Below are 24,355 nucleotides of genomic sequence, written 5' to 3' on the forward strand. Positions count from 1 at the left end.
ATTTTACACCATTTAATCTCCATTCAGCTTTTAACTCCATAACCTCCATGAATTGGTAAGAGAACACTACCTCGGTTCCTCTGCATGATCCACATGAAACCGTAATTGCATCACATAGCAGAGCGAGATAAACTGTAATCTACAGTACTCCCCTACCTCTCTTTAAAATGCATATCATCTGTTAAATCTTCCATACACTCTTCGCACTGGCTCTGATATCTTTCAGCATGGCAGCTTTCTTACCCCTAAAAATAGTTGTTTTAGACCTATCCGCCCCCTCTCACAAAAGCACTTTTGGTTAGTGGCGCCTAGCTAATCAAACTCTGTGGTTAATCACACACGCTTGCGCTGCTGGCCAAAACTAAAAGTTTTAAAATAAAGTGAAGAATGCGTAAACATTATACTAATTAGCATCATTTAAGTGTAGGCTACTTCTTAAAAAGTAATTATGAGGCAGAGAAATGCACTGTTTATGTGCATGAATAATCCTGCCAGCTGGTTACATAGATTACCCGGCGATCCTCTTGTGTTTGCACTCTTCTTTCTTGTTTTCTTTAAGCCTTACTAAATGTCTTGTGGCATGTGTGAATGCATTTGATGTTATATCAGTGTTGTATTCTCTAGGCACTCTTATTGGTGCTGGCACATTCTCCACGGGCAATCTCCACATTCTACAGTGTCAATCATATGTCAATGCAAAATTGCTGAAAATTGCTGAAAATTATCTGGTGTGCATGGAGGGGATGATCATGTATTAAGGCCATCAGTTATTACCCAGAGAAAAGTCTTATTGTTCAGAGGTGGCTTTTGCATACACCAGGCAACTTAATAAAATGTTCTCACTTCATTAATGTTTCAAATGTAAAAGTATAAACTTAAGTCTCAGAGGTTGCTTTAAAATTCTTTAGGGGAAAATAACAAACACACTTGAGGCAATTGTTGACATACAGTAAAAGTATAAAATGTATACCAGATCAGATTTTTGATCTTGTGAGTAATGTTCACGAAGATCTGTGACTTTGCAGACATTAGTATATTGGAAAATCTGAGAAACTGTTGATATTTGTAATCTCCTCTAGGAACTATTACAGACAGATTGACATTGTCATGGAAGCTTTATTCTCAGGAGAGAATCTTAAAGCAAAAGATGTAACAAACCCTCTATTCTATACTTATAGGTGTAGTTTGGGCGTAACATGAAATAAAACAATCAGAGCGACATCTCACATTCCCTTTAAAAGCAGGCGCGCTTGTTCCATGGCAGATTGCTATTATAACGACGGATTTGCCAGGCGCACACCAGGAGCGGTTCACAGCCGAGGAGACCGACGTTCTCATCAGGGCCGTAAAAGACAGAGAAGTGACATTGTATGGGGATGGGAGAAACCCACCCAAATTAGCTTCGGTTAAACAGGCGTATCATAATTTGGTTAAATGTTTAAGCTAGATTTATGCCTATTTTTTCACATCTCCATGGACACCACGATGATTTCCCTCGTGTGGAATATTTTTCCTTGTAATTGTGTATGGTTTGCAAAAATGTCAACAGCTGCGTCTGTGTAAATGAGCGAAGCAAAGTGTATGCGCGTTGTGCACACGCTATATTATGGCCAAGCATGCGCCCTTAACATAGCGTCTGAAAAACGTGCCACTGACTTTAGACTAGGTTTTTCCTGGTCTGTGGCGGAATTGTTTTCTGGAACTGCAAAATAGCATCAGGGAACGTTTGCGCTGGAGCACGCCTCCTCTTTTCGCTGAATCGCCCCCGGGAGCGCAAGTTCATTCCCTAATTTACCGACGCGCGTCTGTCGAGGGAAAAGTCTGCTGTGCGTCGGGTGCAAAATAGGAATGATACATGCATCGGTGTACAAAGTCAATTGCGCTGGGTGCAAGATAGGGCCCAGAGACTCTTTGAAGGGAGGAAGAAAGGTAAGCTCATCTACTGTACAGAGAGAGACTATGAAAAGGTCTTCAATGTTTGTTAACTATGAATCATCTACACATCAGTCAGACACTACAAAGGACCATTTCACATCAATTTACGTATTCATTAACAAACTTTCACTAAGACTTATGGTGCAGCATTTTTACAAATTATTCATAAAGTATACTTCAGGTTTGACACAAATGATTAATATATGCATGCTGAAACATATTCGAGAATTCTGTCTTGTGCATAGTCTTATGTCCATCGCAGTTGCATTTATTTGATCAAAAATTCTGTCAAAAACAACAATATTGTGAAATATCACAATTTAAACTAAAATGAAAAAAAATTTACAACAGAAAACAGTTATGTTTTTCTGTAGTGGCAAAGCTTCTTTTTCCATGATCCTCAACAAACCATTCTAATATTCTGATTTGGTGCTGAAGAAACCTTTCTTCTTCATATTATTATTATTATTAGTTGAAATTAAATGTGGAAAGTGTGGAGGTTTTTTTTGTTTTTGTTTTAGTATTTTTTTTACAAACGAGGAGTAATTCACTAATGAGTTCGCCAACTAACTAGAAATTTTGTGTGAAATGAATTTCAAGCTCTGGTGGTAGCTAGCCTTGTAGACGGAAGAGTGATTTCTATTATAGGCGGATACCTCATAAGCGGTGTTCTGGATTAGTGGGAGTGGCTTGTGGAGCTGTGCAATGTGGTGCATTTTGGGAGTTGTTGTCTTCCATACAAATGCGCCCTAAAGTTACTTTCTGTCTTTCCTCGGTTAAGAAGGCACCAAATTTGAAATTTATGTTACATTTAGACTTCATATATGACCCACTTTCAATAAAGATTAATGTTCCCACGGGTGAAATGCTCCTTTAATTGACCTCAGATAAATACGATACGTAATTATTCAAACACAACTTCAACTACAACTTCCTTGTCTAATGTGACATGTATTTGTTCAGTCTAACTGAAGGGACAGAATAACGTTAGCTGATAATTCATGGAGTTTGCGATCTTGTGTAAATTACAGTACCAGTGTACTGACTATATTTAGGGGTTCAAGCATGAAATGCTGAAACCCTATTGTAATTGTAAGGATTCGTAAAACGCATCGTGCAGGCCAAACCGTAAGGCCTAGACTCAAGTGTCTTACACCACTGTGATCCCTGGCTCAAGGCGGACAAAATGGTTATCTCCAAATTCGATTTAGGCAGGGACAATTTTCTGCTATTTCGCATTTTGTCCAAAACCTACTTTTGCGAACTAGTCCCTGGTTTTTGGCCCAATCGGAACCAGACCAGTCTAGGACAATTCTCTGGACTCTCTAGATCAATAATTATCTGTAAGGCGGGCACTTCTAGGTTATAAAACCTTACAAATGTAGACAGTGAGGCCCAGCCTGCTGCCATACAAATGTCATGAAGTGAGACCCCACTTGTCCATGCCCACGACGAGGCCATGCCTCTAGTCGAGTGGGCTCTAACCCCCAAGGGGCAATCCAGGCCCTTGGACGCATAAGCTGACGCGATAGCGTCCACTATCCATCTGGACAGGGTCTGTTTCGAGATGCCTAGCCCTTTGACGCGGCCACCGAATGAAACGAAAAGCTGCTCCGTTTACCTAAAGGCAGCAGAGCGCTGCACATAAATCCTTAAAGCCCTTACTGGGCAGAGGAAGTTAACCCCAGCCTCACTGTCGGACGCAGGGAGGGCCGAAAGGGAAATAACTTGCGCTCTAAACAGAGTCGCAAGCACCTTCGGGACGTAACCATGCCTTGGTTTGAGGATGACCTTCGAGTCATTAGGCCCAAATTCCAGGCACGTAGCGCTCACTCTGACCGTGTGCAGGTCGCCCACCCGTTTTACTGAGGCTAGTGCCAGCAGAAAAGCGGTTTTGAAGGACAGGTACTTTAGCTCCACCGCGTGTAATGGTTCAAATGGTCCACATTTCATGGCCTCTAGGACTGTGGAAAGGTCCCAAGCTGGAACCGAGGGTGGCCGAGGAGGGTTCAGTCTCCTAGCACCCCTGAGGAAACGGATTACGAGGTCATTCTTTCCCAGCGACTGGCCATTCACAGGCTTCGTAAAAGCCGCTATAGCCGCCACATACACCTTGAGTGTGGACGGGGTTCTCCCGTTATCCAACAGCTCTTGTAGGAAAGAGAGCACCGCCGTTACCTCATGTTGAAAACTTTTTCTTCGTCGAAGCAAGAGACCAGGAGACGTTGGGGATCACGTTCAAACAAAGTTATTCTTTATTGAGGACTTCGCGTTGACGCGGCTGCAGTTCTTCCCAAATCAGTCTGACTAACGTAACTTTACATGGTTTCTTTATAGGCATTTCAGTGGGCTGTCCTTAATGGTGCTGACCATGCACACAGCCTTAGTTAGGGATGACAGTAGAGGCAATTACCCCCAACTGAGCTCCCCAAATGGTATAAACACAAATGGTCACGAGAGCTAAGACTATGTAACCTTCACACACACAGTTCAACACTTAGTTGGAAGATCAAAGACTAACAAAACCCCTGACTATTACAATGTTTAGACAGCTGACTTAAAGCTGACTTCTGATCAGTAAATTGATGCCATCATGTTCACCTTGAATGCCCAATACAGTGTAATTCACCTTAGTTTTTCATGTGATGTTATGTAAGGAAGTAAGATCAGCAGATCTTAAACGTATTCTTAAATTTGGATCCTTCAGTCCCCCGTTTGAGAGTTCTTAAAAACTCTCACAAAATACAAATTTAAACACATAAAGTTAATTCTTGTAACGGGTGTAATTTACAGGCACATCGCATATGTTCATTCTTGTAACTTGTGTAAGTTACAGGCACATATAACTTGCTCTGTGTTGTTCATCTGTAATTGCATGTTGACACAGAAACAAACATGCACTTAGGGTCCGTGAAACCTTACGAGTAATAGTCTTTTCTGGTTGAAAAACTGTTATTTCCTTGTGCTGGACGTGAGTCATTTGTTGGTTGACACACTTGATACTAACAGGTTTCCGAACCATGAAAAGTTATCTTCAGTCATATTAACCAGGTGCAGCACTCAGATAATGGTGCAGGCTTGTAGTCTTGATCATATCGATGGATGACTGAAGGTTTTGTATTTCTGCGTTGTGTATTTTTTTTTTTTTTTTTTTTTCTTTTGTGATTGGCTCGTTCAGCAGTGGGTGTAGTTGTCTTCTTGAGGTTGTGGCTTCATATGCAGGTGAGACGTCGTTGCATATGGATTTTTTTTGGAACAGCCATCAAGTGTTTATCTGCACAGAGGAAGAAAGAAAACAAAAGACGACATAGCAGTATTTGTCCCAACACTAGGGTTGTAGCAGTATTTGTTTAAACACTAGGGTTGTAGCAGTATTTGTTTAAACACTAGGGTTGTAGCATCTGCTGCGGTTGTTTCATTCTTTCCTTATTTCTTAATTGATTTGACACCTATGGACCAGTGAGGTAAGGATGGACTAAATGGGGGAAGGCCTATGAGGTTGTCTTCACCCTGGATTGGCCCCCGAACGCCTGTTGCGTCAGTTCTTTCCAGGGCCCTCACTGAACCGTGTCCTATTCTGTCCCTGTGTTGTGTACACACTGTACAGTGTGTGAGAAAATTGGCACATTTTCATTCTCCAGTGAAACATCAGTCTTAATAGACATCATATAGAGCATGGAGGTCTGATTGTAATATTCTATGGCATAACATTTAAGGCTGTGAGTTTTCTGAATGTCCCCCAAACAAAGGCTGTGACAGTCACTTTCCTTTTGTTCTATTAAACAAAAATAAGTCTTTCATCTTTGTTGTGAGTTACTGGGGAAATTAAGCACTCACAGCCTAAATGGTTAACATCTTATCAAGTTGCCCCACGAGTTTAATGAGGAGGGGAGAGGCTGCTTTAAAGTAGCAAACAAATGTAGTAAGAGCTGCATAACATTGTTAACTTGTCTTAAGTTATTTTTGTTTTTTCTACATTCTTTTCCAAAATGTCCGTGCTTGCCACAGTAAGAACAACTGGCTTCTCTAGGACTTTTGCGTTTCTTTGGCTTCTCTGAGTTGACCTTAATGGATGCTGCTGCAATTCTTACTCTCTCTTTGACATCAGAATCTCTTTCCCAAATCGCCAAACTTTCTAGGTTACTTCTGAGAGTTCTTTTAGCCCACGTAATATCTAGGAATGGCAAGGCTGTTCTGTACTCAGCAACAAGACCATCTGCCCAAATTCGGATTAGAGCTCCTTTGTCAGCTAACACACTTTCGGAATCATCCACTATTCCACTGTACGTTACCGCTACCTGACAGAACCTCTCAGTATATTCACTCACAGTTTCTTCTTTCTCTTGTACACAGCTAGTAACTCTCGACCAATCGATTTTGGGTCCTAAGATATTCTTTAGGATTTTCAAAACACCTTCTCTCAAATCGCCTTTACTGACATGTTGCAGTTCAGAAGTAACAGCAGACTCAAAATTGTTGAATTCAGATTCAGTTAGAATTTGTGACATCAGCTGTGTGACTTCCGGCAACGACATGTCGTAAAGATGCATTTTGCTGAACAATGCTCTTCTAAATTCAGAAAAATTTGTACGTGCTGAGGGTAAACTCTGGGAGAGTCTATCTATATCCTTAGGACCTAAAGATGTTTTGGCAACCGTTTGTATTTGGACAACAGAAGAGTTCGGAGTAACACTTTCAGTTCCCTGAGATCTTCTCCTAGCCCCACAAACCTGCACTGAATCTACAGGCTGATCAGTTGCTGATTGGATGGCTACATTTGTTTCAACGAAAGCTTTTAAGTCAGGATAATTGTTATCAGGCTGACTAACTTCTTCCACATCAGTTTTTTCTGCATCTTTGTTGCGGTTTACTTTCTTAGACAACGAAGATATTCTAGCACGGAGCTCTTTGATCTGTTTCTCTAGCTCAGAGTTGCGCTTAGACTGTTCTGTAGCTAGGGTTAAACCGAATTCTCTGTGACAGAAGATAATGCCTTTGACACTGTTCTTGCGAATACTTTCTCCTAGTACCTTCTTACAATCTTCGATTGACCAAACTCTGCCTGGATCAATGCTAAATTTCTTTGTTAAATTCAATCTGACTTTCTCAGTCACGATTGAGTCCATGTGTTCTCCCAACAATGTTTTAAATTCGCTTTCTGACCACAATGGAGCTGCACGGCCACCTTTTTCAGTAGTGGGGATCAGTCTGGGATTTTTCCTAAACATTTTTGTGAGTTTTCTTTGTTACCACACAATCAAAAACACTAAAACTTCTCTCTAGTGTCTACACAGAGGGTACACTTGTTAACACATCAGCTATTGTTAACCTTCCTTGCCCAGAGCAAAGGATAACACAAATTACTAGCACTTTACGCTAAAATCTTCCCTGCCTACAAGAACAGAGGATCAACAGAAATAACTAGCACATAAAGCTAATTCTTCTCTGCCTGAAGCAAAGGATAAACCAAAATATTAGCACTAATGCTAACCGTCCCTGATAAAGCAGAGGATAAATCTTCACTAACTTTACAGAGGATAAACCTTCTCTGGCAATGTAGAGGATAATGCAATTTCATCTAAAAAAAAAAACTTTTTAGAGGATAAACTTAGTTAACAAAACCCTGCAGCTGTCTGTTAACTACTTCTCTGAACGGCGCAGAGGATTTCAAACTTGTACTGGTCTTTAAAGGTTCTTTTGAATAGAGTAGCACTCACCAACCCTTGGTTGTAAAAGAAGATTCAGACTGGAAATCTTTGTTCAGCTGGAAGTTTCGCTCTGCATTCCAAAAGATGCAGTCTGGAAAGCAGATCTTTGTTTGAGCTTGAAGTTTTCAATCTGGAGGAAGCTGGAAAGATTCAGTCTGGCAGTCTTTGTTTAGCTAGAGGTTTCGCTCTGGATTCCAAAAGATGCAGTCTGGAAAGCAGATCTTTTGTTGAGCTTGCTGTTTCAATCTGGATTCAGGTGAAGGAGCTGGAACTCTATCCGGGTCACGGCACCAAATTGTTGAAAACTTTTTCTTCGTCGAAGCAAGAGACCAGGAGACGTTGGGGATCACGTTCAAACAAAGTTATTCTTTATTGAGGACTTCGCGTTGACGCGGCTGCAGTTCTTCCCAAATCAGTCTGACTAACGTAACTTTACATGGTTTCTTTATAGGCATTTCAGTGGGCTGTCCTTAATGGTGCTGACCATGCACACAGCCTTAGTTAGGGATGACAGTAGAGGCAATTACCCCCAACTGAGCTCCCCAAATGGTATAAACACAAATGGTCACGAGAGCTAAGACTATGTAACCTTCACACACACAGTTCAACACTTAGTTGGAAGATCAAAGACTAACAAAACCCCTGACTATTACAATGTTTAGACAGCTGACTTAAAGCTGACTTCTGATCAGTAAATTGATGCCATCATGTTCACCTTGAATGCCCAATACAGTGTAATTCACCTTAGTTTTTCATGTGATGTTATGTAAGGAAGTAAGATCAGCAGATCTTAAACGTATTCTTAAATTTGGATCCTTCACTCACAATCTAGCGGGTTTAAGTCATGAGCTGAGCACCATCCAGCGAACACTGACCATTTAGACACATAGAGCCGTCTAGTAGACGGAGCTCTAGCCTGTGTGATCATATTCAGCACTCCCTCTGGGAGGTGAAATGATGATAGTTGATCGCCCACACATGTAGGGCCCACAGCTCGGGGTACGGGTGCCAAACTGCGCCCTGGGCCTGGGACAACAGGTCCTTCCTCAGCGGAATCGGCCATGGAACTGTGCTCCCCAGTTCTATCAGTTCTGGGAACCAAACTTGATTCTCCCATAGCAGGGCTATCAGGAGTATCTAGCATTTGCTCTCCCTGATTCGCTTGATTACCTGTGGTAACAAGGCGACCGGGGGAAACGCATAGAGAGGGCGCCTGGGCCAGTTTAGGGCCAGCGCGTCCCTTTCTTTTGAAAATAACATCAGGCAGTGAGCGTTGGTTTGCGACGCGAACAGGTCTACCTCTGCTCTGCCGAAAATGTCCCAGATATTTTGCACCGTCATGGGATGTAGAGACCACTCCCCTGGGGAGAGCTTGGCCCTGGATAGCATATCTGGGCCCACGTTCAGGACGCCCGGCACATGAGCCGCTTTCAGTGAGCGCAAGTTGTACTGGCCCCATATGAGGAGGCGTCTTGCTATTGCAAGAAGGTTCCGGGACTTGAGGCCGCCCTGGCGATTTATATAGGACACCACTGACGTGTTGTCTGTTCTGACCAGAACGTGGTGGTTCCTTAACACGGGGAGGAAGAACTGAAGTGCGTTTCCGACCGCTTTCATCTCTAGACAGTTTATGTGTAGACGCTTCTCTGCGTCTGACCACAAGCCCATGGAGGGGGTGTAACGACTGAGTGCGAATCAAACACAAATGAAGCTTCCAGGTGTTTTGTTCAAACAAAACTCCACACAGAACTCAACATTCCAGAACCATAAAAGAAGGCTCCAGCCAACTTTTATGGCCAAACTAAAGGAAGAACTTGTCAATGTGAGATAGCTTGGAAAAGAATGACTGGCTCAGAGATGGCACAACTCAGTGCCCGATCAAGATAACAGCAGAAGCTGCTCGAGCCCACAACAGAGATACTAAACAGACCATCTTCTTCTTAGGACCTCTGAGTGACCTCAGGGTGTAAAATCTTTTCAAACCACAGAACTGAGATTTTACACATAACAATACATAAAATCATCCCAGAACAGTTTTCGATGGACTTATAATCAAACATCATGCAACTACATAATTCTATGTTGTTTCTACCACTTATATGCATGTTTAATAAGCTTAGATCCCATGTAAGTCATTTAATGGTTATAACTGTTAGATGTTTGAATGAAAGTGTGTTGTGTTTCATATCAGTATGATCGTATGCTCTTGATTCAAAAGATGGCTTGATTGAAATCTGTGTAAAATGTTTCGTATTCTTATAATAGTAATGATGTCTAAACTGGGGCCTCTGTTCTCTCTGCTAGTAAGGAGATCCCAGATAAGCAATGATTTATGGTAAGAAGTGAAGAGAACGCCACCTCCTAAATAAAGCCAGTGTCTAATTGGTCAAATCTCTTCAGGAGGTTGGACGAACTTCTGAGTTTAAAAACTTAGACCCGTAACAAAGCTTGGGGGCTCTCTCTCTCAAGAAAAAGTAACCATGTAGACGCGCAGAGACAAAGAACCCAAATCAAGATCAGAAGAACGGGTTCAACAGCTTCATTCAAGCCATCTAACTACTCTCGTCTCAATTTTCTTTCTTTCCTTAGTTCTTTTCTTTTCCATTGTGAGTCTTGGTTCTAAGTTAAGTTTTGCGGCAAAGTTTCGTTCCACGATTCGACAAAACCAGCTTCAGACAAAGACTTTCAATCCATCCGCCAGCACACCACGTGATTGGCCGCCCCAGACATCTATTCAAGCATGAGGACACCAACCAACGAACGAACCCAGGAAACCCCCTTTTACGCTGACAAAAAGGTAATCCTTACGCAACACAAGAAAGTAGCCTCCAGACTAAAAGCTGAACTGGTGTATTGTATTGATTTAATAACCCGCCTAAGAAGGGTTCAATTAATGATTGATGGTTCTTCAGGTCATGTCTTATAAGTGCATAGAATCTTGAGATTTCATCATCTCACTCTTAAACTCACTCTTTTCTCACTCTCTTCCTTTCTGCAACTCGTATGAATGTGTGTGTGCGTGTGTTTGTGTTAGGTATTAGCTTTATGTGTTAGAATAATCAATAAAGTCTTGTTTGTATTTTAAAGAGAAGTGTTACTTGTGTTATGTGCTTATGAATTTAATGTCTTAAACCGCTGATCTAAGTTACCCTGCTAACTATAGTGTTTCACTATAGTTTGGAAATTTATATCTGCTGCAGAGCGGATAGTTACGGCCGGTTCAAATGAACCCTGAACGAGTCATTTGCTCGGTCGTAATAAGTGATTCTTTCGAATTCCCTGTAAATTGATTAATAATTCCTTTGAGCTAAATTAAATTGTCAGAATCACTCTATTAACACTACAGGGGTCTCCCTTCGTAAAGGGCGCCCCAACCCATGTTGGAAGCATCTGTCGAGACTACTTTGATTTGTGAGGCGGTGCTCAGGTTCACGCCGGTCTGGTACCAGCCGGTTCTCAACCACGGTTTCAGAGCTGCTGCGCATGTCTGATTCACCGTGAGACGAAGCAAACCTGACGTCCACACTTGCGCTGGTACACGCCGTTTCAGCCACAGCTGAAAGGGGCGCATGTGTAGCAGACCCAGTCGCAGCACCGTCGAGGCTGAGGCCATGAGACCCATCATCCTCTGAAACACTCTCACCACTCTGCGACGTTTGTACAAGTCTTTGCCATCAAAGTCGCCTGGAGGAGAAAGAGAGGGACCAGTTTTTTGTGTTAACAGAACCTGATCTGTAAGAATCTACTGATCTGTTGATCTGTAAGAAACCTCTCCACTTTACCATTGATGTTGGAAGGGATCAGTAGCTCATGACAGGCTCCGACAAAGTTAGTTCCCCTGTCTGAGCGTAGTTGTTTGACCGGTCCACGTATGGCGATGAACCTTCTCAAGGCACTGATAAAGGAAGAAGTGTCCATAGATTCGATGATTTCGATGTGGATGGCACGAATGCTTTGACAGCAGAACAAGACCGCCCATCTTTTACTGTCTGCATGACCCCCCCGTGTGCGTCATGAAGAGAGTGACCATGGTCCAAAGACATCAAGTCCAACGTACGAAAACGGAGGATCCGTGTTGAGGCGGCAGTCAGGTAAGTCGGCCATTTTCTGAGTTTCGCAGGTGTGCCGGAGTCTATGACAGGTGACACATTTGAAAATAAGACTGTTCACACACCTTTTTCCACTCACAATCCACAAGCCGGCAGAACGAATAGCGCCCTCTGTAAAGAGACGTCCCTGATGTTGAGTCCATTCATGATAATGGCGCACAAGAAGAGTGGCAATGTGGTGACGACCAGGAACTATTATAGGTTGCTTCTCCTCGCATCTTATACTAGCCTCTGTGATGCATCCGCCCACTCTAATGAGACCGTTTGTGTCAATGAAAGGGCTCAGGGTTCTGATGGGGCTGTCCTGTGGAAGAGATCTTTGATCCCTGATACACTGCAGCTCTTTTGCGTAAGTCTCCTCTTGGACGGTACGTATGATTGTGTTTTGGGCCTTGGTGAGCATCTCTACCGTGTGATCTTGGGTGCAGTGATGCCATCCATTGCAACCATCACGAGAATCCTCTGCATTCTTCCTGTAGAGGCGGACAATATGGGTAAGACATGAAATGGCACGGGTGAGTGACTTCCAGCTTGAGAAGCGGCAAAACCGTTGGGACCCAAGTAGTCTCTCCCTGGCAGTTGTGCTCAGGGTAGTCACAAGGGGGCGGACATCTACGTCCTGTTCTGGCTTCACTAGGTCAAAGGTGACCTGCTTGTTATGCGTTTGCTCGGGCTGTGACAGGAGAGCTGGACCTGTGACCCACATGGTGTCTTTGAGGCGTGCTGCTGAGATGAATCTCGTTGCGTGATCAGCAGGATTGTTGTCCGTTGATACAAAGTGCCACTGTGTGGGGCTGGAGAACCTTCTTATCCGCTGCACTCTGTTGTTCACGAAGACATAAAATCAATGTCTTTGTTCTTTGCCTAGAACAAAGCTTATGTGGCAGCTTCCGTCTTGATCAAAGAGCCTTAAGTAGGCCACAGCTGCTACTGACTTGACTGATGCATCCGAGAAAATGCATAGTTCTCTGCATTGGGCTGTGGGTGGGGAGACCTGTGTATAGGAATATGTATAGACCTAGGTATCTGTAGGTTTCTGAGTTCTTGGAGTGATTCTCTCCATGCTGTCCATAGCTGCTCTTTCTCGGCAGGTAGCGGTGCATCCCAGTCGTAACAGTCAACTGTTAATTCCCGAAGTATGGTTTTCCCCTGCAACAAGATCAGGGCGACGAATCCTAAGGGGTCATACAGGCTGTTAATGGTTGACAAGACTCCACGTCGCGTTAAAGGTTTGTGTTCATCAGACACCTGAAATGTGAATGTGTCGTTCTTCAGGTCCCAACTGACACCTAAACTTCGCTGCATGGGGAGATCGTCGGCTCCCGGATCTAGATCCTTTAGGTCGCTGGCATGATCGTCTGAGGGGAAGTCCGCCATGACTTCTGCATTGTTTGACGCGATCTTATGCAGCCTGAGGTTGGAGCGTGCCAGCATCTGCTGTGCCCTTTTGAGCAGATCAATGGCAGCTGAAGCTGAAGGTAGAGATTTTAATGCATCATCTACGTAGAAGTTCCTCTCCACAAATCTTCTAGCATCTCCTCCAAAGGTCTCCTCTCCCTCTTGCGCAGTCTTTCTCAGTCCAAAGAGAGCTACGGCCGGTGAAGGACTGTTACCAAAAACATGCACACGCATTCTATATTCCTTGATGTCTCTGTTAAAGTCATTATCTTGATACCACAGAAAACGTAAGAAGTTTCGGTGGTCTGGTCTGACAAGGAAGCAGTGGAACATCTGCTGGATGTCCGCTGTGACGGCAACAGAGTCCTGGCGGAAACGAAGGAGCACGCCTAGGAGGTTATTATTCAGGTCTGGACCAGTCAGGAGGACATCGTTAAGAGAGACGCCATCGTGCTTAGCACTTGAGTCGAAGACTGCTCTGATCTGTCCAGGTTTCTTAGGGTGATACACCCCAAAAATAGGTAGATACCAGCACTCCTCCTCAGGTTCGAGTGGGGGTGCTTCTTCTGCATGCTCATTCTGAAATATCTTTTGCATAAATGCGAAGAAATGTTCTTTCAGCTCTGGTTTCCTGTTGAAAGAGCGCTGCAGTGATCTGAAACGGTTAAGGGCTTGAGCCTTGTTGTTGGGCATGCAACGTCTCTGTGTCTTAAAGGGTAAGGGAGCCGTCCAACTGTTATCTTTATCTTTGTAAAACCCTAGTTCCATGATGTTCAGAAATGCCACGTCTTCAAATGAAGGTGCAATTTTGTCATCGTCTTTGGATCTCTGAAACACAGCGCATCCTATGTGGTCTTTGCTGTCCTTGCAGATGAGAGACCCAGTGTTGTCATGCGTTTCTTTCACAAAGTAGTGGTTGGGACATGGCTTGAAGAGGGATGCTCGTCCATTTTCCAGTGTGTTAGTGTAAAAGGTGTTTACTGTGTCTGGTTTGTGGACCTTACCAAGGCAGACACTGCCCACTATAACCCAGCCCAAGTCGAGCTTTTGTGCATATGGAGAGTCGTGCGGGCCGTTAATTTGTTTACGCACTTTATGGACTCTGATGAGGTCTCTGCCAAGCAGCAACATTATGGGTGCCTGGGGTTGTAGAGTAGGAATCTGATTTGAGATACATTTTAGGTGCGTGTGTTGAACAGCTACCTCTGCAGTGGGGATTTCAGATCGGTTGTTGGGGATTTGGTTGCACTCTATCAGAGTAGGGAGGGAGAGAGTGACTTCTTCATCCAAAGATTGTACCTGGAAGCCATGCGCTCTTCTCCCTGACTTCTCCACTACTCCCGCACATGTCCTGAGCGAATATGGAGAACGGTCACCTTTCACATTGAAGAGCTCGAAGAATTCAGATCTTACCAGGGACCGGTTACTCTGTTCATCCAGTATGGCGTACAGCTCGACTGCTTTATCCCGTTGGCCGATAGGGAAGACTCTGACCAAACAAATCTTAGAACAGGATCTTCCAGTCGTGTCTCCGCCACAAACTTCTGTACACTTTGATGTCACTGCAACGCTTGGACCGACACTCTCATCCTCCCCGCCATGCTCGTGTGTAAGTTTTAGGGTCTTGGTGGACCATGGAGCGGGCCCCGGGTGTAGAACCGAATGGTGTCTGTCGTCGTCACACTCGGTGCATCTAACATTCTTTGCACAGTTCTTCGCGAGATGAGATGTTGACGCACAACAATGGAAACAGATGCCACTTTGTTTTAGAAAGGCTTTTCTCTCCTCGAGGGGTCTCTCTCTGAATGCACGGCATTTGTAAAGGGGGTGGGGCTTCTTATGAATAGGACATGTCTTTGCTGGGTCTTCTATCTTTGTGTGTGTAGGGTCAGCTGGTGTAACTGTGGCTGATGAGATGTCAGTCTTATGGACTGATACAGGTGTACGGTAGCTCATGTTTTTATGAGTATATTTGTCTGTCTTGATCTGATCTCCAGTACAAGGAACAAACATGAAACTCGGGTCATTGCGTGTCCTTGCTTGCTGGGAGACAAAGTTGACAAAGAAAGAGAATGGAGGGAAGGCAACTCTGTAGTTGTCTTTGTAGTTGGAGCCTTGTGTCATCCATCTTTCTTGCAAAACAAACGGTAGTTTCTGTACGATGTTGCTTATGCCGCGTGCAGTGTCTAGATATGCAAGGCCTGGGAGTTCACCTTCCGATTTTACAGCTTGTAGCTCTGTCAGCAAGTCCGCCAGCTCCCTGAGTTTCTGATTGTCTTTGTTTGAAATCCTTGGAAAGTTATCTAATCTCCTCCATAGTGCGTCCTCAATGACTTCGGGCGCACCGTAGCGCTCTTCTTGTCTCTCCCACACGATTAACAGCCCTTTTCCTGGGTCGTTGACGTGTACAGCTCTCAAGCGTTTTGCATGTTCTGCTGATTCTGGCCCTAGCCACTTTACTAACAAGTCTATTTCTTCTTTTGCGGTCAGATTAAGGCCTCTGACAGTGTTCAGGAAAGACGCTCTCCATGCCCTGTAATTTCCAGGCTTATCATCAAATCTCAATAGTCCTTTTGAAACAATCTCTCGTCTGGCAAGGAAGCTTACAAAGTCTGTCACATTTTTATTTTCGTTAAACGAACCTCTGAGTACCTCGTCTCATTGTTCGCTATGGACAGACCTACTAGGCGGGTAGTGACGGCCGTCATAAGCCCCTATGTGACTCTCATGATATGCTTGCTGGTGGTTATTCATAGGTGTGGCTAATGGCAGGTGATAGCTGTCGTATATTTTGTGACCCCGGAGCTCAGTGTATTTTCCGTCTCCTATTGGTGTGTGTGCGGGGTTCTTGCTTATCGTGGAAGAACATTTTGGAGAACGGTGTGCTTCAATCTGTGGGTCTTCATTCCTTTCAGGCTTGATCTGCGTGGGTTGATAAGTGAGTGCTGTAGGTGCTTGCGGAGGGGGTGTTTGCTGAGGTTGGGTGGTAGTGGGGGAACCCTGTAGTTGCACCCCTGGCTTTAGACTGCTGTCCAATATACTATGTTTTTGTACATACTATTCAGTCATTTGCATGGCGTTGTGAGATCGCTGCTCTGATCCACCCCTTAGCTTAGGGCAATGCCCATCATTCTCGTACTCCAAAGCAGCCTCTAAAGCCTCTGCTTTAGCTAAGGCCACAGCTGCTGTTTTTTCTGCATTCAGTTTTTCCAATGATGCCTCCAATTGTGCTTTTTGAATTTTGATTTGCATCTCTTTTTCAGCGTATGCTACTTTTGCTCTGGCTGCTTCCGCTTCTGCGCGTGCCATGGCTGCGACTGCACTAGATCTGCTAGAGCGGCTGGATGTGTGGGAAGCTTGAGTCTGGTTTTCCATGAGCCGACTGATTGTGTATCCTCTTGAAACATTGTGTGTGCTGGCTACCTTTATTCCAGCAGTACAGCGTGCGGGGGTCCAGGTCTGCTGTAGATCAGCTCGCTTATGAGGCGTTGTTTTACTGTTCTGTCCTTGTTACAACCCTTTGTGTAAATTGACAGACAGTTTAACTCCTCCTCTAGTCACCACACTGGACAAAGGTGAATCGTTTACTTCTTTAATGATGACCAAAAGTAGGGTCAAACTGAAAACAAATATATACATAAATGAGTACTAAATCTTCACATTGAGTCTGTTCACATGTTTTAAACAATACTCGTACAAATAACTTGTTATTTTACACAATGAAATGGCTATTTAAAGGTATTTAGTCATAACATAGCTCAGACTATTCTGATTATACCACAGCCGGCATAAGTGAACATCCGGAAAATTATACAACAATTTTACATCAACATTACATCTCATCTTACATGAAAATATTCCTCTGCATAGATAGATGACATGTTAAAGAACATTTACATACCGACGATGCTCGTTTATAGCTTGAACGTGAGCAGAAGGACTTAGATTGATACACGAACACAAGACGCAGCTGTCTGAAGACATTACTGAGTGCTTCCTGATGACATCATTAAAGGAAGCCGCAGAACAAACGTGACTGTAATTTATTTAGTATACCACAAGGGGGAGACAACAAGTAACAATACAGAACATAACCCTTTCAGTAAGTTTAAAATATTCTGGCTGACCCCCCAGCGTGAGTTTATTTAGAACATGTCACTTTATGGTTTCCATGGTGACGCGTCATTGCTTGTCACGTGACACACCGCAACAGCGCTGAATGAATGATGATCTGCTTTTATGTAATTTTTCCTTTTTTATTCAAAATATTCACAAATTTGTTAGCTATGGCATGAAATATCTGATATTCCAATTGTCAAATATATGCAAGTGGAAGTGTTTTGTTGTTTAAACACCGTTATAACGATCGCGTTTGTTGAGCTGTATGCAGGGCCGTAGCTAGAGGTTTCAGGGCCCCCTGAAAAAATATTGATCTGGGCCCCCACCACCCTCCACCAATATCATATACTGTAAATAGATGAGCATGGAGGCCCACATATAACAGAAGATGGTGATGTTGTTGTAAAAAAATTTTTTAAAAGTTAAATGTTTATATAAAAATTACAACAAATAAAAACTTTTTAAAAAAAGCAAGAAATTGTTAAATAATAAAACCAATTAAAAAAAAAGTAACAGCAAAATAATGTTTTTTCTTTCAATAATTAATAAATCAAAAAGTAAACATTTAGAAATTGACAAGAATGCAGTCAAATTTTACAAATAAAATAATTTGTCTTATTTTTTAATAAAGATCATATGGAACTGGTAATATTATTAAATAAAGCTAATAAATGTATTCATCCAAGTGCAGTGGATGCATCCAACGTGCATTTGACTCACCGCTTGTATTCATGTTTTATTGATGTAATAAATACATCATCAGCTGGCACGTCAGGTGAATAATGAAATGCGTCGTGACTGGTGTCAATTTTTTTTAAACTCTTTTTACAATAGTGTAAAAAGACAGGAATTTTGACCATGTAATCATTCGGTCGACTGTGGTGCGCGCCGATAATGAAAAGTGACAATAGCATACCCGGCAGACTGTAGACGGTATAGTTTTCTTATTCCCAGCGAAATAACAAAACAACCTGTCTTTAACGTCTTGATTGACTGGGATACAACAACTCTCCTGGCCTCCCTCTCCTTCTTTTCATGGCGCTTCTGGTGCCCTGATTTATGTTTTCTTTTCCCCGAAATTTTCAGTCAGTTAGTCGCCTGCTCTTCCACCAAGTTCATCGTTAACTTCAGGCACTGCCGCCTCAACTCTGATTGGCTCTGTTCACGAGCTGGGGTGGGACTTAAAATCTTATTGGGTCCATCTGATGTTTGTCACTGACTGAATAATTAATAAATACTTTAGATCGGACTAAACCATTTTTAGGGAGGTAAGAGAAGCAGATATTTGGAAAACATATTTAACCAAATTGCATGTTTTTGTGGTTTTCATTTAAATCTCAGGCATACAACTAATATAAATATTAGAATTGTTCATACAACAGGGGCCTATATAGTATAACTGCTGGAGTTTGTGGGGCCCTCTGGGCAGCGGGGGCCCCTATAATTGTCACCACCTTTCACCCCACTAGCGACGGCCCTGGCTGTATGCGCGATGGGCCATGTTAGTTTGTGCTGCAGACGCAGTTCAGAGCATCGGATCTGTTGGATTTACAACACGTGAATTCATCCACTTCTCCCGAAATACATAAAAGTAAGTGGCTGGTTAACTGGGAGAAGAATACAGTAAACTTTAAAGTTACTTACACAATGTATCTGATATGAATAAAACATGTCTAATTATAATGGAAAGGATTATTATTGCCTCTTCCATAGACATCAGTGTGTATTTTATAAACTCTAAATGTACTGTTTTTTTTTTTTTTGTACTTATGTGAATTTATATGTCTAAAACCTAAAATAAACATTATGTGGTTGAAAACACTGAAAAGTTGGGATATATGACAGCTCTGAGCACGCCTGTCTCTGGCTCAGCGCCAGCCAATGCACGAAAGCACATTTGAATTTAGCAGTTGATCACGTGATGCACTGACCGTTCTAATCACACCGGTGTGATCTTACACTCCAGGGATCGTACGTGCGAAAGGGTTAACAGTTATCAATATAAATATATATAAATGCCTCGTTCATTCATTCATTAACAGTGATAAAAAAAAAATAAAAAAAAATAACATGCAGGAAACGTATATACACAAAGGACCAGCCCATTACACACACACACACATAGGGAATAACACAAACATCACCCGCCAGCTAATTTGCCAAATGGATTAATCTAGTGGAACAAAATGACAGCCACTGACACCAGCCTGTCCTTTACTGGATCGGACCTCCACCAAAACACAGCACTGTGCCCCTGACACACGTTGGTAACTTAAACTCAAAACAAATAAATGTTAACAAAACATATCACTACTAACTAGAAAGTGAGCACCCAAACTAGTTGCTTATGGTATGAGATAAATACAAATTGGAAATAAAACTGTGAAACGAACCAAATCTGTGTCTGTCATTATTATGAAATATGTGGTGTGATCTGCAACAAATGTTTAATCATGAAATACTAAAAGACCATCGACCGTCGGCCATCACAGGACCCCTGCGGAGTTGAAGGGATGACGGATCACGGTGGAGTCGAGGAAACAACAAGCCACAATGGAGCAAACAGGTTGACAAGCAAAGGTGGAGCAATAGGCCCTGAAGAACACTGAGGAGCATGATGGTCATGCAGCCCAACCCCTGTTGGATAGATTGGACTGACAAGCCAGAGGAGGGGGTGGAGCCATTGAGCTGGGCGTAGCCAGCAGAGACGAAGGAGCCAGGAAGCCGGACGGAACCAGCAGAGATGAAGAAGCTAGGAGTCTTGGTGTAGACGAAGGGGCCAGGACAATGGGTGCTGACGAAGGAGCCAGGTGTTACGACCCTATGGTTTTATCTCTGTTGTTTTGCCTGTTTGTGTGTGTCAAGGAACCATGTCTGATTGGCTCCATCAGACTGATTGGTGCTATGGCCTGATTGGTGCAGCCAGGTCCAACAGTATTAAGAACTATTACAAGTGTGTTCTGCCGATTAAGTTTTGACTGTGTTGTAGTGCAGATATTTTATGTAAGAGAGTGATTTTATTGTTTGTTGGATAACAATTATTTAGAGTTGGTGTTTTAGGAATTATTTAGGTGCATTTGACTTTAGGAGACTGGACAGAGACTGGTTAGAACCAATGGAGGAGGAAGAGCTTAATTACAAAGTGTTATCACAATAATTACTACCTAGTTTGATATATCTTAAGAACAAAGCACTGACTTGAGTCTTTGCTGCAGCAGTCTTTGCTGAAAGCAGAAGAATTCTCTTGTGTTTCTCATCCCATTTATTCACCATTTCAAAGGTCCTATTTTTCACACTTTGGCAGCTCTAAACAATCTCAGAGTCTTCTGAAAACAGTCATATCACTTCTGGGGAAGGAGCTTGAAACTCTAAACTGACCAACAAATAAAGCCATGAGCAGCTAATTTTTTACTCCCCCAATATGTATATTTTTGTCTGCTTGTTTCTTGCATCTGAGTTTCTGATGAATGCAGAACCCCAGTGTCTAGATTGCGACTATTTGTCTTCTTTTATTTTGCAAAAATATAATTTGCCTCAAACTGACAGCCAAGCTGTTTCAGGGAGAGAGAAACAATTTCCATTAAGTGCAATTTTGTATGAAACTGCAGTTTTAAGAGAATTATAGGAAACAACCACAGTACATGATGTTACAGCACCAAATATAAGATGATCCCTCATTTCTGTGTAAGAATAGAGCACAAACGAAGAATGTCTTTTTTTAATAGCTCTAATATTTGAACTCGAGAAATGACCCATTTGTTCTTTTAAAAATGATGTGGCATCTGCTTCAAGGAAAATGACAATTGGCCATGGAACAGTTGATGAATTATTCATCTTATTTATAATCTATTTATTTAGGAAAGGGGAAATTGTGTTTGCTCAACAATGAAATGATAATTAGCAGTACAGACAAAGGACGGCATGATTGACAGGCCTTTGTTAAACAAAGCTGGTGGTTAATCACATCAATTTACATGCAAGCGCAAGCCTTGTATTTGTCCCCCATCGCTATTTAAACAAAATTACATCCAATAGCACAGTGTTAAAAGCACGTTTTGCTTCCTCCCTGCTCACTAAAAACAAGTGGTGCAATGATTTACGGAAATAATGACACAACGGCTGTGGAGGAATAAGGTACAACAGATGGTTTGTGTAAATGTGTGTTTACACATGTGATAAATGTGCTTGCAAGGTTTGGTATTCTTCTAAATTTCCAAATTTATGTCAGCTATTTTGATAGACTGTTATTATGATATGCTGCATTTGCAAATTAAATCATCTGTATATCTTTTTCTGCCCAAACAGTCATGAAGCAGTGAAGGCGGCCAGTAAATGCATCCTTTGCATCACCTTTGTTATTCTAAAGCATTTATCCATAAATCTTACCATCAAATTCACCCATGAATAAACCCACCTATTTATCAATCACCCTTTCGTTTGTCTTTCTTTGAGATATAGTGTATGATCTATTACTCAGGCATAATCACAATTCTGTTTTGTGAAAGCAATTCAATTTTAAGAAAGCACTGTTTGAGAAGTAACTGTCCCTTCCGAAAATAAATTGACCTTTTGAAAAATATGAGGTTGTAGACATACTTGAACCAGTATTAACCGGAATTAACACTAATGATACAGAAGAACAATATCATTGGGATCACTTTCAGTATTTTATTTTATTTTTTCAGCTGATGAACGCTAAAAACATTGACAGCCGGTCAGAATTTATCAGACTTTAAATAACTTGAGCATTTACAACAGTGGACGACATAACTGCAGTGTGTGATTATAATAAAAAATAATGTTATTGTAGGGCTGAGCAAATATGGGCAGAACTCTTTACTGCCCTAGTACTTCAAAAAGCCTTTTAAAGGTATACATGTGAATTAAACGTGGCACAATGGCCTTCATCATCACAGTATGCCAATGCCTATCTAGTACAAGAGTTTCATCAATATGCTGACTGAGGACTGTTGGGACACTCCAGGCACAGGATGGTTCTGTCGGGAGAGACAGAGTCGTTTGCACCTCAATGACACGTCTGTACCATTTGCTTCACAGGACATATGCTTTCAACTACATACTGTTTATTTACTAGTGTGTTCTAATATGTAACTATGCCATGTTTGGTCTCATCTGACAGCCTATAAACTGAAATGAATGATGGTGAACTTAATACAGATATTAAAGTATCCTAATGTACAATCTAGGTACTATTGCTTAAACATACATTGAGGAGAATATGTTAATGAATATGTTAATGTTCTTCTCCCCCTCTGGATCTCCACCCATTTGCCTCATCTTTTGGTTTCCTGTCGGTTGGGTTTGGTATTGGTATTCCACTCATGTTTAACAATGCTTTGCTCAGGGTATAAGAAGGAAAGGTAACTGTTGATCTGAGAGAAAGGCTTTAACCCCGCCACTCCCGCACACCGGTGCGTAACCTCATACTACAAGAAAGGCTTTTACGGCCTCTTCTGCACGACAGTGCATTATTTCTTACAACTAAGTTTCTATACAGTATGTTGTTCCATTCTACTGTCTGTATATTTAAACATGTAACTTAATAAATAACTTTGCCTGCTTTAAAGGCTTTGAGAATCTTTCCTTTTATCACTGATTATGTTGAAAGCTAAAGTGATTATAACTTTCGTTATCTAAACGTTCAGGTTAAATCCTACGTTTTCCTATCAGTTCTAAGAAAGACCTTTACAGAATAAGAGGTTAAAGAATAACAACAACTTTAATGGAGTCAGATTAATTATATTGGAGTCAGATAAATATTTGAATTATACATGTTATCCTTCATCTGCCTTTTGTTCCGATTATTGGTTCAAAAAAGCAGTGTAAGCTTCTGTAACAGGTCTAAGAATGACAAATATTTTTGCAACCTTTTATCTTCTATTTTCTATTGTTTGTGAGTTTATTTCACCAAAATATTGTATTGTTCAGTCATGTCATGGTAGCTTATAGTTATTGGGAGAGTTATTTTTTGTGTGTGTGTAAGTGACCATGTGAGGTCATATACTGAATTTTCATGTTCTTTTCTCAGTCTGCATTCTACTTGATTGAGAGAGGTATGTGTTCGCGTTAGCGCAATGTAAAATTGAGATATACCTGTTAAAACTTTAGTTTCAATGCACATGGTAACTTGTATGTGTAATTTTTGATGAGTGCACTTACATTTAATCGAGATGTGTCGAGAACTTTGCTGTTTTGAGAGTTTGAGAAATTGCTAACATAGCTAACCTCGTGTTTTGTTTAGCTGAATGTTAGCGATCGTCATTCTATCCTCTTGTGTCATAGCCCACGTTTCAGTTGTCCTTTCTCTTATGTTAGGCTGATTCTGATCGATGATAGAATCCTGAACTTTTGCTCTCTTTGAAATTTAACAGGTATGTACTCCCAATACCAGGTTAGGAATATAATGTGTTCATTTAGAAAGTTTTCTTGTATTGATTAATGTTCAATGGCACTGAAAAGCCCAGATGTAAAGCATGTACATGTTGCTTTGTGCATATTACTGTATGTATGTATTAACTATTGAAAATATAGTTTATTTCATGTTGTTAATGTTAACAGAGATAACACACAATATGACACATACACATTATATATATGAGCCTAAGGTGATATGTTTATTTTCTCTAATTATTATTTTGTATTTTATTTTCTGATTTTTGAATGTGATTAAATGTGGAGTCTGCATTCTACTTGATTGAGAGAGGCTAATTCTGATCGATGATAGAATCCTTGAGGAAAGTCAGCGTCCAGTCATCAGTGCACCAGAACACAACGCAGTGGTCGGTGAAGTGCAGACCGTGCCGGCTACACTTCCAGCCTTACATTATTGTCTGTTGGTGTGGACGATAATACAGTTATCATTATAGTTATCAGTCTTAGTGTGAACAAGCCTTATATTAAGCGTTGAGCGTTATATTTACAAAAAATATATATTTCTATCCCATTGTGTTACACCTATCCTCATCTGCTCAGATATATTATATATATGGTAACACTTATAAGTAAAGTGATATCATATATATATATATATATATATATATATATATATATATATATATATATATA

The sequence above is a fragment of the Abramis brama genome (genome assembly GCF_963993115.1).
Source record: "Abramis brama genome assembly, chromosome: 12".
NCBI classification, from domain to species: Eukaryota; Metazoa; Chordata; class Actinopteri; order Cypriniformes; family Leuciscidae; genus Abramis; species Abramis brama.